We start from the raw sequence: 14989 nt of genomic DNA, 5'->3' as shown, positions 1-14989 counted from the left end.
CAGCCCAGGGCCCTATGGATTTGCAGCTGTCTATAGTGCCTCTTGTAACAGCTGTGTGACAGCTACATCTCCCTGGGCTACTTCCCCAAGGCCTCCTCCAAACACCTTCTTTATCCTCACCATAGGACCTTCCTCCTGATGTCTGATAACGCTTGTACTCCTTAGTCCTCCAGCAGCACACCCTCTCGGTCTCAGCTCCTTGTGTCTCTTACTCCCAGTTCCTCGCATGCACTTCCTCTCCTCTGGCTCCTCCCCCATCTGACTGGAGAGAGCGCCTTTTAAACCCCAGGTGCCCTGATTAGCCTGCCTTGATTGGCTGCAGGTATTCTAATCAGCCTGTCTGCCTTAATTGGTTCTAGCAAGTTCCTGACTATAGTGCAGACCCTGCTCTGGTCACTCAGGGAACAGAAAACTACTTACCCAGTGACCAGTATATTTGTCCTCTGCCAGACTCCTGTACTCCACTGGCCTGAGTCTGTCACACTACATAAAAACAAGACCCAAACATCAGGACTGTCCCTATAAAATCAGGACATCTGGTCACCGTACATGCTCCCCTACCCCATGTGGAAGGCCTATGCAGAAAGGGCTGCAGTCACAGAAGGGTGGACACGTGCTCACTGAGAGAGAAGCAAACCTGCATGTTCACACACAAACTGGTGATGATATCCCCAGGAAGATGTTCCCCTTAATGCTTGAATTGGAAAGACACTGCTGTTATCTGGGTGAAATGTGTAGAGTCGGTGTCCGAGCCACTGGGGAATGCTGCCTTCTGAGCTGGCTGCATTCTTGCTGCTCCTTGTGTGGCATTTTGGGGCGGGCAGCTAGTTGCCCAGGCTGTGGCAGAGGCAGAGCAGGAATGGATGGTGGCTGCCTGGATCTGTGGGGCTCTCTAGAAGGAGCAGGTTGGGGGGCAGCTCTCTCCCTGCTGAAGGTTAATACTTGTTAAGTGCTCCTGTTGCCTGTATTCTGAAGAGTGACACATGCAGGGAAGTGGAGTGATTGCTCAATGCCACTGGTTGGGACAGTGCATCTCTGTCTCAGTATTGCCACTGGGATCCAGCTCTGGGTCCTTCGACTTGGTCTCTGTTTCATTGGCAGAGAGATCTGAGAAGCCAGCACACGAGTCAGAGGCACAGCTGGGTGTGCGTTTGCTTCAGTCCTGTTCCTCCGTCACACTGCGTGTGCTCCCTGCGTGTGCTGTTAGCCCGGAGCAGGGGCGGCCAACCTGAGCCCGAGAAGGAGCCAGAATTTACCAGTGTACATTGCCAAAGAGCCATAGTAATATGTCAGCCCCACCTACCCCCCACATCAGGTCCCCAGCGCCTCCCACTTGCCAGCAGCCCCCAGTCAAAACTGCCTTTACTCCTCGTCTAGTTAAACTAGCTGCATCCTGAGGTGAGATGTAGAGCAAGGGGCAAGGAGGCTGCCGTCCAAAGTCCAGCTTCATTTGCTGCTGACAGCTAGGTGACTCATGCTCTGTCTGGCATCCCTGCAATTGTTTGGCTTTTTCTCAAAAGTTTTTTTACCGGCTAATTGTTTGGGCAAGTGGCTGCTGAGGCTTCCTGGCTGGACAGGGCTGGAGAGGGAGAAGGGAAATGGGAGGAGTGCTAAAATACATAGAACCTGCTGTCCCGTATTCATTACAGCCTGCCACTTGGTTTAGCACATCTGCTCCAAAATCCAACACACACACTGTGAAGAATTCAGGATTTTAAAGGAAAATGCCAGAGATTCTGGTCATTGCACTGACTTATGAACCAGAGCAATCACTAGAACACTAAAATTGTTAATTGTTCAAGAACAAATGGGGATAAACTGGGCAGGCATGAATGTAGACTGGGAATTAGAAGACAGTTTCTGACCCCCCAGCAGGAGGAGTGTGGGCAAGACACCTTTCTGGTTTTAAAATGGACCTTGATACATTTATGAATGAGATAATATGATGGGGTTGTTCTGTGATAGCAGACTGGACTTGTTGACCCAGAAGGTTCCTTCCAGTCCTGTGTCCTATGTTAATAATGATCCAGAGAAGGCAGAAGTTCTCAATAAATGTTTATATTCTGTATTTGGAAAGAAGCAGGATGATAGACTCATGTCGTATAAGGATGATGAAATACATTCCAGTCTCTGTGCTAACTAGCAGAGCCCAGGAGTGGGTACCAGTGGGGGTCTGTTATGTACCACCAAATCAAACCAGAGAACAGGATGAGTTACTGCTTAAGTACCTGTCTGTAATGTGTGTGTGGGGACAATTGTGTTATCATGGGGAACTTCAATCAGGGAGACATCTGCTGGAAGTCTCATGTAGCCAATAGAAAACGTCACTGGAGTTTCTAAAAAATATAGGTGATAATTTCCTAACATAAAAGGAGTTGTATCTAGTATGGGGAAACTCTATATTGGATCTCATTATAACAGATAAAGATGAATTAATTGCTGAACTGGAAGTTGGTGATTGCTTAGGGACCAGTGATTATGATCTGTTTACATTCAATGTGGGCAAACAAAGGACAGTACCAACCAAAAATATATATTCCTGCTGCTTAAAAAGAGCTAATTCCTAAGGCTGATAAAAATTGACTGAGAGGAAAAATTTAGAAAGAAGAATGGGAATGAAAATTGAGTGTTCTTTAAAAAGTATTTATTAGCTGGTCAAAAAGCCATGACTGAACAATCAAGAAAGAGGACAACTTTGGCTCAGTGGTGAAGAGAAGGCAGCAATTCAAAATAAAAAGCAATGTATAACAAATGGAGGGGGAAAGAAAAAAGGAAGTAGCTGTCAATCAATATAAATTGGAAGTTATGAAGTGTAGAAAATTGATAAGGTAAGCTAAAGACATTAGGGAAGAATCCCTGGCTGGCAGGGCTAAGGACAATAAGAAAGAGTTTAAGTATATTAGAAACAAAAGAAATCTTAACAATGGTATAGGCCTGTTGCTAGGTGGAGATCGTAAAATTGTTAATGATGCAGTGAAAGCAAAAGTGATCTATAAATGTTTCTGTTCTTTATTTGGAAAGAAGCAGGGTGATGTGCTCATATCACGTGAGGTGATTAGCTGAGGATGATAAAATATTTTTCAGTTCATTCGTAAGTGAGGAGGATGTTAAATATCTAGCAGAGAGTCCTGTGGCGCCTTATAGACTTAACAGACATATTTAGTCTATAAGGTGCCACAGGACTCTTTGCTGCTTTTACAGATCCAGACCAACACGGCTGCCCCTCTGATACTTGTTAAATATCTGCTGGGTAAGCATTTTAAAATCAGCAGGCCCAGATAACTTGAATCCAAGAGTCATAAAAGAACTAGCTGAGGAGATCTTTGGCCTGCTGATGTGAATTTTTAATAAATCTTGGCATATCAGGGAACTTCCAGAAGACTAGTAGAGTGCTAATGTTGTGCCAGTATTCAGAAAGGGCAAGTGGGATAACTCTGGTGTCTATATGCTAGTCAGCCTGACATCATGCCTGGGCAAATTAATAGAAAAGTTGGGATCAAACTCCCAAGGAAGTAGTGGATTCTCCATCTCTTGATGGCCTCATATCCAGGCTGGATGCCTTTTTGGAAGATATACTTTACTCATAAGTTATTGAGCTCAATACAGGAGTAAATGGATGAAAAACAAGGGCCTGTGATATAAGGAGATCAGAGCAGATGATCTGTTGGTTTCTTTTGGCCTGAAGCTCTGCGAATGCGTGAAACACAACTTTAAATTGTCATCAGTTTAATCACAACAATGAATATTTGCCAGTTGGAGAGGAGCTATCGTCTTGACTGTGCTGATGCAGGGTAGGGTTGAGTTGGCATCCCCAGTGGAAATCACTGGAAATCGGAGACTTCTCTTCCCACAGCTTCGTAAGACTGGTTGCCATGGCTTTTTAACTGCGGAGCCAGCTCTCTCAGCTGTACTTTCTGGATTGGGTCCTTGCTGGGAAGAACGGCAGTCCCCAGTGAAAGAGAGATCTATCCCATTAATTGAATGGAGGTCGTGAAGCAGGGATAGGTACACCTGAGACCGGCTTTGATGGTCGCTGTTGAAATATGTCTTCTCACTGGGTATGTGCTCACTTAGCTGCTCAGGGTGTTCTGACTAATCGTGGGGAGTTTTCCATCAAAGTCTTAGTTATAAATTTAAGAAACTTAGTTATAAATTTAAGACTTAAATTTATAACTAAGACTTTCCCTGGGCTTAGTTATAAATTTAAGAAACTTCTATCATGGTGTTTGGCAAGAATTCATTCATGAGCAGCTGCTGGGAGCAGGCAGAACAGTAAGCAACTAGGGGAAAAAAGGCAGAGCCCAAACCAAGACAGACCCGACAGCTTTTGTCAGCACAACAAGCCAGTGGTGATGGGAAAGTGTAAATAATGAGCATCTTTGAGCACTGTCCAGCTTCACTGGAGTCAAAGGGGCCAGACTGTCAAAGGTATTTAGGCACCTTAAGATGCAGCTAGAAGCCTAGTGGTGCCTAAATACCTTAAAAATCTGGCCCAAGGCCCCTTGAGCTCTGTGTGAAGCTGGACCTAAATTCAGTGGCAAGGTTCTTGGCTTCCCAGCCTGCTCACTAAAATGTTGGGACAGCTTCATTTATACTAAAAATGGGCTTTGTTAATGAACGAACTAGGAGCACAAACAACAGTGCAGCTCCCACTCTCCTCCCCGGGTTATTTATTACATTCACTTTATTTTACACTGTCTCCCCTTTCTGTGTTTCAAAGCACCATGGATTTTTATGTTGGCAATGCACAATGGTGTCGTGGATTTGGGTAAGCTTGAAGCCAGGGGGGCTGGTAGCTGGGAAGGGGGCAGTTGAGGCTTTGGCACCTGAGGAGAGGCGGTTGGGGATTGTGGGGCCAGCATGTCAGCTGGATCTATCTGCTAACATGAAGAGCAGTGGCATAGTGAACAGTGTTGTGCTTTATATTGTTGTTAGGGTTCAGGGTTAGCGTGCCATTTAGATGAATGAAGCAGGTTGCACCTTTTGGAGCAAAGGCTTCTTGCTCAGGGTCGCCCAGAGGATTCAGGGGGCCTGGGACAAAGCGGGGGAGCTGCGGCGCTTGTGCTTACCCTGCGGCGGTCCAGGTCTTCGGCGGCATTTTGGCGGCGGGGGGGCCCTTCAGTCGCTCTATGCTTTGGCAGCACTGAAGGGCCCCCGGCCACCGAAGACCCAGAGCCGCTGAAGGGCCCCCCGCTGCCGAAATGCTGCCGAAGACCTGGACCTGCAGGGCCCGGAGCCTAGGGCAAATTGCCCCACTTGCCTCTCCCTCTGGGTGGCTCTGTTCTTGCTGTCTGCAGACCTAGGCAGGTGTTGATTCATAGATTGTAAGGCCAGAAGAGATTGTTAGATCATTGTCTGACCTTGTTGGAGACTCTCTTCACGTTTCCCAGGTATCTTTGCGAGCAGGAGAACTAGAAACACCCTTTTCCATACAAACCAAGCCTGCTCAGGCACTGGAATGCAATCCCGTGGCAAGGGGCGATTAATTCAGCTATTGCTGTTCTTTGTTCAGTGCTTTATTGTCATGTTTAGCATTGCTCCAGGGGGAATAACAACGAGGAGTCCTTGTGGCACCTTAGAGATAAGGTGCCATCTAAGGTGCCACAAGGACTCCTCATTTTTGCTGATACAGACTAACACGGCTACCACTCTGAAACCAAGGGAAATAGATTCTCTGTTACTAGCCTGCTGCTTCTACCCATTGCTTCTCTGCCTTTGCCACCTTAGTTTCTTTTTCTCCCTTCCTTGCAGATGTGGCTCTCCTCCATTTGCATCCTGGCAGGAGGCCTCATTTCCTTCCCCCATTCTCTCTGCTCAGATGTTCAGCAAGTAAATAGTTAATGCTGAGATTGCAAGTGCCATCACTGGATACCTCACTGAGATAAGTGAAGGAGGCAGAATTATTGCTCCAGACCATCTGCAGACGCATGCACATGTCCCTGCATGGACTGTGAGCTCCTTGGGGTGGGGACTGGCTCTCTGGGATGTGTCTGCCAGTGTCCAGCACACTGGGTCTGAAGCCAGCAGGTGCTACTGCAGTACAGATTAACAACGGTACACTTGCTCTGCCAGTGGAAGCTCATGTTTACGACCATGAAGGCTAGGCAGGTGTGTTGCCCCTGTTGGGGAGGTGCCTGGTGCTGAGGTCTGCAAGTGACACTGGGTGGTTGTCTAGATTTCGGGTGTGTGCTGTTCCCTGCAGTGCTCTGTGGTGAAGGAGAGCGTGCTGCTCTGGGTTACTGCATGGCTGACCCCCTGGCAGGTTAGCATGGTGCTCCCTGTGCAGGCAATGGCAACAAAGCTCTGGTGTCCTTCCCAGTTCTTGCCAAGGAGTGCGCTCCTGAATCAGGAGGTGCCTGTTGAACTTCCGCACACTCCTGCTCTCACTCACAACACAGACTGGCCCTTGTTCACTCATTGCGGGTTGTTGGCACAAGGCCTCCTGTTCCTGAGCATGGGATTTGCGAAGCATCACCTGGGGGCTGTGTCATGGGCCAATGTGTGAGGGTTGAGCTCCTGTGACCGTGGAGGTGGCAGGCCCAAGCCAGCACAAACTGATGGCAGGATGGGTGAATCGGTGTCCTTTGGACATAGGCCAAGTGGTGGTTGCATTTTTAGGCTTTTATGTGTTCTCATCACTATGGAATCTGAACATGTCACAAACATCACCCCATTTTACAGGTGGGAAACTGAGGCACGGGGGCAAGGTGACTTTCCCAAGGTCTCACAGGGAGTCTGACAGAGCCAGGAATAGAGCTCAGATCTCCTGGGTTCCAGGCCAGTGCCTTAACCACAGGACCATCCTCTGTCTTTGTGGTTGGTGACTTACTCTGTGAGCTAGTTTAGGGTTTTTTTGGCCTTAGAGCACTTTGGCGCCTGATGCTTTTTAATTTGGTTTGGGTTTTTCCCTCCCAGATCGCTGCCTGGTTAATGCCAGCTGGTCAGCAGAGAACATACCAGGTCTGAGCAGCGGTGGGGCCTGTTTCCTGCTCCCCACCTCGCTGCCCTGGAGGAGTCCTAGGCAGCAGAGGAACATTGCTCCTGGGTCTGGAATTTAGTACTACACTGCAGTGCTCAGCCCCCGTCACGCAAAAGCAACAGGTTCCTCTCTCCAGTAACCCCCCCGAAGCTTTGAGGGAAGCCGGGCCTGTGGAGCCAAGCTTGTTTTGGCTGCTCTGTCCCAATAGAGCAGCAATCAAGCCTGCTTGGATAAACACGCAGATACAATCAGTTCAAATATAGACCCCCGTGCCCCAGGATGTTTCGTCGTGAATATTTTTATCTGCTGTGGCCAGTGCACCCGGTGGCTGCTGTGTTGGGCCTCTGGCCGCCCGGCACACTTGGCTTGCAGAGCAGGGCTTCGGCAAACAGGATGCGGAAGGTTCACAAGTCGACCTGGGCTGAGCTCGGAGGATGTGCCATCAAAATAAGCAATGCTGAATAAGAAGATAAACAAACAGCCAACTTCCAGCGCATTGCTGGCTGAGGCAGACAGGGTGAGCGGGAGCAGGCATGGAGCTCATGGGGTGGCTGAGAGCACTACCTGCTGACGTCAGGGAGACCAGGGGTCACAGTGCAGTGCCGTCCTTTCCCTCCCCGGAGGCATTAGGCTGGGAGAGGTGCCAAGGAGGCGCGTTTCCCTCACTGTGGCAGGGCAGGCCCCCTCCAGGCAGCATGGGGAGATGGGTCTCATGGGGAGGGAACCTGTGAGACAGGTGGAGCCTGTGTCCTCGGAGGAGAAGAGGTGAGGGTCTTAGTGCTCAAGAGGGGAGAGGCCTGTGCATTAGATCAGTATTGCCTGGATCTCCCAACAAGCTACCGTGTTGCTCAAATGAGAGTCTGATGTGTGGGCTGGGGTCTAGGGCTGGAGAAATGTCTGTCCGGAGGAGCCCCTCTGGCCCCCGGCTGCCCTGTGTGGCAGGGGCTGGAAGTGCCGGAGGGGGCAGGGGAAGGGAAGAACCTTGTGTCATTCACAGGTCAGGAGTGAGGCATATTGGCTGGCCTGGCCCAGCCCATCCCCTGCCTGCACTCTGCCTGACTCCCCCCGCCCTCTGCCTCTCCCTTTGTATAAGCACTAAAAATAAGCCCATGGAGAGAAGTGGCCTGTGTTTGTTTAAGAGCTGAAGCTGGTGGTGGGCTGCGTGTTACACAGGGTGGGGACAGCGGCCCTTAAACACGAGCCAGCTCCGGGCAGCAGGGGAGGAAGCAACCGTCTGCCTACTTCCTAAGGGGAATGGTTTTAATTAGCACAAGGTGGTTGTGGCTTTGCAGCTGTGGCTGGCCAAGAGCAGGGACTCCTGCAGGGCATGGCACTGGGCACTGCAGGGCTGCTTGATGGGAGCCATGCACAGGTGCGGTGTGGCGCTGCGACGTACCATCTCCTCTCTCATGCGGCACGAGTCTTTGGATGAAAGGGGCTATTAATGATTTTAAATCCCCATTATCCCTCCTCCCCTCTGCATGGCCTCCACCTCTCAATAAGACTCCCAGCGTGGGGGCTTAGGAAGTGGGCCAGGGAGGGAAGTGTTGCCACTGCTGTCATCCCTGGGCTCTTCTCTCTCGCATCTGTTTCATTTCCTTGTGTCTTCCCAGGAGCGACGTTGTGGGCTTCACATTGAGCTTCCTGGGGAGGATGCTGAATTCTGATCTGGGTGGTTCCATCCCATAAACCCATGGAGCTGGAACCCCAGCCAGCCAGTGGCGTTGCTCCCTCACGTTGGCTTGTTGTATGCAACCTCCAAAATCAGTCATGAACCTGGAAGGTCATGAGCAGTAGTGACCTGGCAGGTGGGGACCAGGTGGCCTGGCCTTGATCTGGCTGAGCCAGAGCCTTTTGGATCTTGCCAGGCCAGGATGGGGACCAGGAAAGGGGCTGTATCACCAGAGCTTTGTTGGCAGCAGTCCAGGGAACATCTGGTTCCAAGGGGTGCCAGGCCCCCAGGCTGTCTTAGAGGCAGGCTCAGGGCAGGCTGTGGAGAGAGGACCAGGCCTATGTGGGGCTCTTTCTCTAGCAGATTAGCAGTTGACTACTTGGGAAATGAAGCAATCCTGCCTGTTCACCTTAGTACGAGTGTCTCGTACTGGCCAGGCCTCTCACTGGTTACCCAAGCTAGACCAAATCTGTCCCTGTCCACGATGATGTGGTGATCTCTCACTGTCATGACTGCCTGTGGCCAGCAGAGCGGTTGAGTCATGAAGTTGGAGTTACGGAAGGAGTTGGCTAGGCTGCAGAAATGAGCTAGCCTTGTTTAAAGCTTCTTGTTCCTGCTTCTCAGTCTCTTGCCCCATGTGTGGGCCTTGGCAGGGGCACAGCCTGGGTAAGAGATCACGTGCCTGCCTGTTTGTAGTATGCAAGTGTATGTGGGTGGGGGTGCCCCAGGGTGAGACCATGTTGGCATAGGTGTGTGTCTGCCAGGGAGAGTGTGTGCGTGTGCAAGTGGGCCAATACAAGGGCACGTGTGCAAAGGCGCATGTGCTTTATTGAAGGTGGGGAGGTGTAAGCGTGCACCTTGCCAGTGCAAGGATGAGCACAAAAGCACATGTGAGATCACACGTGGGGCTGTGCAAGGGGTGAGTCTGCTTGAGAGCGCATGGAGGACTGCACAAGGGTGCATGTCAGTGTGTGACTGTGTGTGCGAGTCCTTGCGTAGGTGCATGTTCTGTGCAAAAGCACATGGGACCATGCAGGCTTTAATGGGGGGTCTCTGGAAGGGCACATGTAGTAGCGTGCGGGCTGAGGAGCAGTCTCAGCCCCCTTTAACTGTGCTGCATAGCTAGCACCAGAGTGGGTTTGGGGAGTGATCCTGGCCCCTGTGCTGTGGAGTGTGAGCTCTGGCCTCTCCCCGTCTGTTTGCCATTAAGGCATGTGGCAGATGGCAGAGTGGCTTTATTTATTTATTTATTTATTTAGGCATAATCAGGTGAGGCAGGAACTTGGCCGGCACTTGCATTCCCAGCCGATGCAGGGGAACCACAGGCCGTTTACACAAGCGGTGAGTCAGCGGAGCTGCATGCTGCTAAAACCAGACTCGGCACAGCAGCCCCAGGGCAGCAGGCTGCCCGAAATAGAGCCCAGACCATGGGCAGGGAACAAGCCCCCAGGAACAGGGCTGGGACCGGGCTGGCTGTGGGCCTAATGGTTGTGATTCCGGCAAGCCCTGTGTCCCCTCCCCCTCCCTGCCCCAAGGGCTGTGCTTGGGACACTTGAGTCACCGTGGTGAGTGGGCTGGCTGGAGGGATGATCCACTAGCATGTTCCCTCCTGGGTGGGGTGGGGGGCCTGAGGCTTAACCCCCGGTGACTGCGGCAGCGACTGTTCCACAGTATTGGAATCTCTCGTCGCATAGGTTGCACAGCACGTGTTCTGGGGTATGTGATAAGGTGAGCCATCCAGACTCCACAGCACACGTCATGAGCCCTGCTTTGCCTCCGCCCACACCAACTCTGCTTCGGCACCTTCCCGCCCAGACCAGCTTATGCACTGTAGGCTTGACCCTGCCACCCCAGCTCAGGTTCTGTTGACTTCAGCAGGAGCTTTGAGTAAAGATTGAAGGATTGGACCATACACAGTGTAGAAACTGCTTCTCCTAGCGCTGAGAAAAGCCCCCTCTGGGGCATGACGGACATGGCAGCTAATGAACAGCCACTTGACTGTGCTGTGCAGCCTGTTCGGCAAGGAGGTGAAGGAGAGTTTTGTATCTAGTTGAAATTGAAGGGGTGGTTGCATAGGGAGGCAGAATGGAGTGTGGCCAGAACACCAGGGCTGGCACCCTGACTTCTGGGGAAAAATGAGCACAGGTAGCTGTGGACTCAGGTTCTTATATGGTCTGAAATCCAGAGCCAGTTCCAGCATGTGCAGGGCCCCTCCTCTGCAACTGTTTCCCACACCACCCCTGGGCTGGTCATCAAGATGCTTTGCTGTATGAAGCGTAATAAATAAAGAACAGGAAGAGTGAGGGCAAGTGCAGGCTGGGAAAAGGGGGCCAGGCTGGTGAGGGGAGTGCCAGGCATGTGCACGGGCACGGGACATGCATAGCTGCAGAGGAGCAGCTCATGGAGTGATTGATCTCATGTCAGCAAGCAGTGGTTTGAGTCAGTGCCAGGTCTGAACTCAAACGGGAGCACTGAGAGGGGAAAGCCCTGCTCAGAGCCCCTGTCCCCCTTCAGAATGCTGTGGGCCTGGAAGACTTTGGGAGGGGAGATTCCTCCCAGATCTCCTTCATTCCCTCCAAACTCTGGCTGTGCCTCCTTCAGTCTTCTGCAGCTTGTCTGGAGCTCAGGAGGGCACTGCTGGGTCCTTGGGGTGGTGGTGCTGTGATGAGGCACTAGCTAGGCCCAGTGTTGCTGGGTATGTGGCTGGCAGACCTGCATCTTGAACAGCCGGGAGCAGTAATGGGGAGGACACAGTACAGGGCAAAGAAGCCAGGCCTCCCTGCCCCACTGAGTCCTCTCACTGCCCCGGGGTGGACTGGGGCACTAGTTCAGAGCACTAGAGCTGAGAAATTCATCCTGGCCCATCCAGCTTGCCCCCAAGGCGGATGCAAGGTTAAGCCTATTGTACACCCCTAGCCCTCTGCCTAGTCTGGTTTAAGGCTCGGGCTGTCCCTCTTCCCTGTGGGGACTGGTTGGATAATGATATGTGAAGGAGTGAACTGAGCCCTATGGCAGCGCCCTTGCAGGGTTTTTCTAGAGGGACCATGTGATCCATCGGCTGCAGTTTCTTTCATAACTTTGCCAAAGGAGACTGTAGTGGAGCAGGCCCGGCCTGGCCTACTATCCTGGATGGGTGGGAAGAACAGGGTGAAAACAGCTCCTCAGATGCTTTGTGTGTGTGTAGAAGAGCTGTGGTTGTGATATGTATTGGTAGGAGAGAGATCCTGGATGCCAGAAGAGGCAGTGTGTCCTGGTGGAGAGAGCCCTGGACAGGGACTCAGAAGAGCTGTGGTCTATTCCTGTTCCATGCCTGGGTGCCTTGGGCAAGTCCCTTCCCCTCTCTGTGCTCTGTAGAATGGGGCAGTGATACTGACCACTTAGTAAATTGCCACATAAGAATATTATTATGAGGAGGAAGGTGTGGGTCCAGGGCCCTGTGGGAGTTTCTTTGAATTGCTTCTGGTTCTGTGCATGGGGCAGCTAGGCAAGGGAAGCCCAGGGTCTCTGCGTGCTGGAGCAGATGGTGTAAAGAGGGGAGGGATGGAATTTCCTGGGTCCTGGGGAATGCCGTGCAGAGGGATCATTCTGTACGAATAGGAAAGGCTCTGCTTTAACCATAGAATCACAGACGATAAGGGTTGGAAGAGACTTCAGGGGGTCATCTAGTCCAACCCCCTGCTCAAAGCAGAGATGACCTGGCTGCTGGTATAGAAACTAAGCAGGTTTGGAGCAGGTTATTTAAACTGCAGTCTGGAGGGGAGCGGCAGTAGGTGCTGGGCAGCGCTTGGGGGAGCGGGGAGATTTTAGTGTTAAGGAATGAGAAGGTGGGTGAAGCATGTTGCTTTTGGGTTTTGCTTTTAATGTTTGGGACTGTCATGGTGATAGGTGCTCCAGGAATGGGTGAAAACACTGGAGTTAGTCCTTGTTGTCTCCCAAGCATCTCTTTGGCCCCAAGGACTCCTCTCTTTATTGCTCTGCTTGCTAGAATTGAACTTTTCACTTAGGCTTTTGTCAGTAAAACTTTTGTTGATCAGGGGTGTGAAAAAACCACGTCCCTGACCGACATAAGTTACACCGACAAAAGAATCGTGTGTACAACGCTATGTCAGCAGGAGATGCTCTCCCGCCGACATATCTACAGCTGCTCGTTGGGGGTGGTTTAATGATGCCTGCGAGAGAGCTCTCTCCCATTGGCATAGAGTGGCTACATGGGAGACCTTACAGTGACACAGCTATAGCGGTACGGCTGTGATGTCTGCAGTGTAGAGAGAGCCTCCATAACATTTGCAGTTTCAGTTTCTTGTTGTGGAGCCGTCACAGCATTGCTGTTTCCTGCTGGCCTGTCTTCCTGAGTCTGCGGCCACACAAGATGCCCACTGTCAGAGACAGTTTAGGCTTAATGCTGTCTCACATGCCTAAGCTTTGGAATCACTTCCCTGCCACTGACATGCAGCCAATGCTGGGACGGAGTGCAGCAGCTGTTCAACAGCCACACCACCATGCTTCCTGGCTCTTTAGGGGAGAAGGGTACTCTCCTATACAGCTGAAATTGCAGGGGCAATGCAGAGTGAGCAGAATGCAATTTTCCACTTTGGGCTTTGCCAGGATTCTGGTGTAAACATGGCTAACAAAACCAATCCCTCCATGTTGGCTCGGGGAAGCGTGGCAGACAAGGTGCCCCAACTAAAGACATGAAATACAAAGGGTCCCAGAAATAGTAGGGACCTACCTTCCAGTCACCAAGGCCTGAGCAGTGGTGCTGCATAACCCCCTGATTCTGGCACTGTGTATTTTACCAAGTGCTTGCAGCAGCCCTACATAGTGTAAATGACCATATCATGTCATCTCACTCTGAATCTCTCCACTGGCTCGCCCTTTCCCATCACATCAGCTCTGAAATTCTTGGTCTGTAACTGCCTCGCCTGGCTTGCTGAGTCAGTGACTTGTACTAGTGTGCCTTACAAAACGGACAGGCTGGAGAGAGCAGCAGCGCTGTGCACGTGGCTGAGCTGTCTGCCTCACTGTCACCCTCCTTGTCCCACTCATCCTGTCCCTACTGTTCCACTTGCTGTGTCATGTCTCAAATTGAGATTGCAAGCTCTTTGGGGCAGGGACTGTGTCTTCTGTGCAGTGCCCAGCACCCTTTTTGGTTCTATAAAATAATAATCAGGGTGTTCCCTGAAGTGGCCCTGCTGGTGAGCAAGGGCCTTTCCTTTGCTAGCTCCTCTCCTGCCTTCCTGCCCATCCCCCACCAGTTGTATCCCACTCCTCTTTCAGTCCACAGCTTCTTTTCTCTGTGCTAGTGGAACCGCTGCTCTGAGCTGACTGGTGTGCCAGGCAGTGCCAAGAGGTGGAGAGCATTGTCCAGAGCAGCTGGGCACATCTGTGCAGGAAGTAACACCACCATCGATGTTTTGTGCCCTAGTGAGGTGCAGTATTAGATATAATCTGAGCCTCTGAATTGAATCCGGTCTAGTGGCCCCTGAGCAGTTCTCTTAGCTTTCCTGTGGTTGCCTGCTCCATGCTGTGTATGTATTTATCTGTGTAAGGAAACAGGGACATTCATGTATTTCTCTGTCTATTTATACCTCTCCCTTTCTGTGTTTAGTGTATGCTTAGGCAGAGAGGGCAGATTATGCCTGGCTGAGTGATGTTCTTGGCTCCAATGCTGGCTGGAATTTAGTCTTGGAATGTATCCTGAACCACTCTAAAAACACAAATAAATCTGTATATGTGTGTGGACACATATACACACAAATATATAGACAACTTATAGAGAGACGTGTATATAACCTATTTATACATTTTACTGCTTACATGCATTCATACAAATACATATGGGGGCTTCAGTGGGGCCAATACCTCATTATCAAAGGGGCACGTGGCTTTCCATTGGAAACCAGGGAATTATTAAAATACATAAATACATGTGGTTGATAGTCTCCCGTTTCCTTCTCTCACGCGGCTGAGAACACCCATTTGTCTCCCAAGGCTGCTCCCCAGCAGATGGACTTTGCTGTGGCTGTGTGTTGCACAATACTCTGCTCCCATTGATCCACCACTCCACCCTTCCCCAAAATAAAGCACTAGTAGCTCTGGTGATACCCACCAATTCTCCGCTCGGTGCTGGCTGGCCCGTAGTCGCTTTAGTCAGTTTCCTGCTTTGCATGCCTCTGAGTAAGGTTTCTGTTACCCATGATTCACAGGATTGTTCAGGACTTCCTGGAAAGTGGGGAGTTTCTGCTGAATCGATCCGCTGATGCCCAGATTATAGCAGTTGGTTGTTCAAGGAGTGTAACAAGGAGAGGTCAGATGAAAACAGTACAGGGAAAAATGAG

General features: G+C 51.0%; 1 protein-coding gene across 3 annotated transcripts in view; it reads left to right on the top strand.

The window, feature by feature from the left end:
* The window catches only part of NHEJ1 (non-homologous end joining factor 1), a 166473-nt gene that overhangs the window by 28806 nt on the left and 122678 nt on the right, over positions 1-14989 (top strand). The gene's annotated exons all lie outside the window — the stretch shown is intronic.

The sequence above is a fragment of the Chelonoidis abingdonii genome, chromosome 10 (assembly GCF_003597395.2).
Source record: "Chelonoidis abingdonii isolate Lonesome George chromosome 10, CheloAbing_2.0, whole genome shotgun sequence".
Classification (NCBI taxonomy): Eukaryota; Metazoa; Chordata; order Testudines; family Testudinidae; genus Chelonoidis; species Chelonoidis abingdonii.
This window is presented reverse-complemented; position numbering and strand designations above follow the sequence as displayed.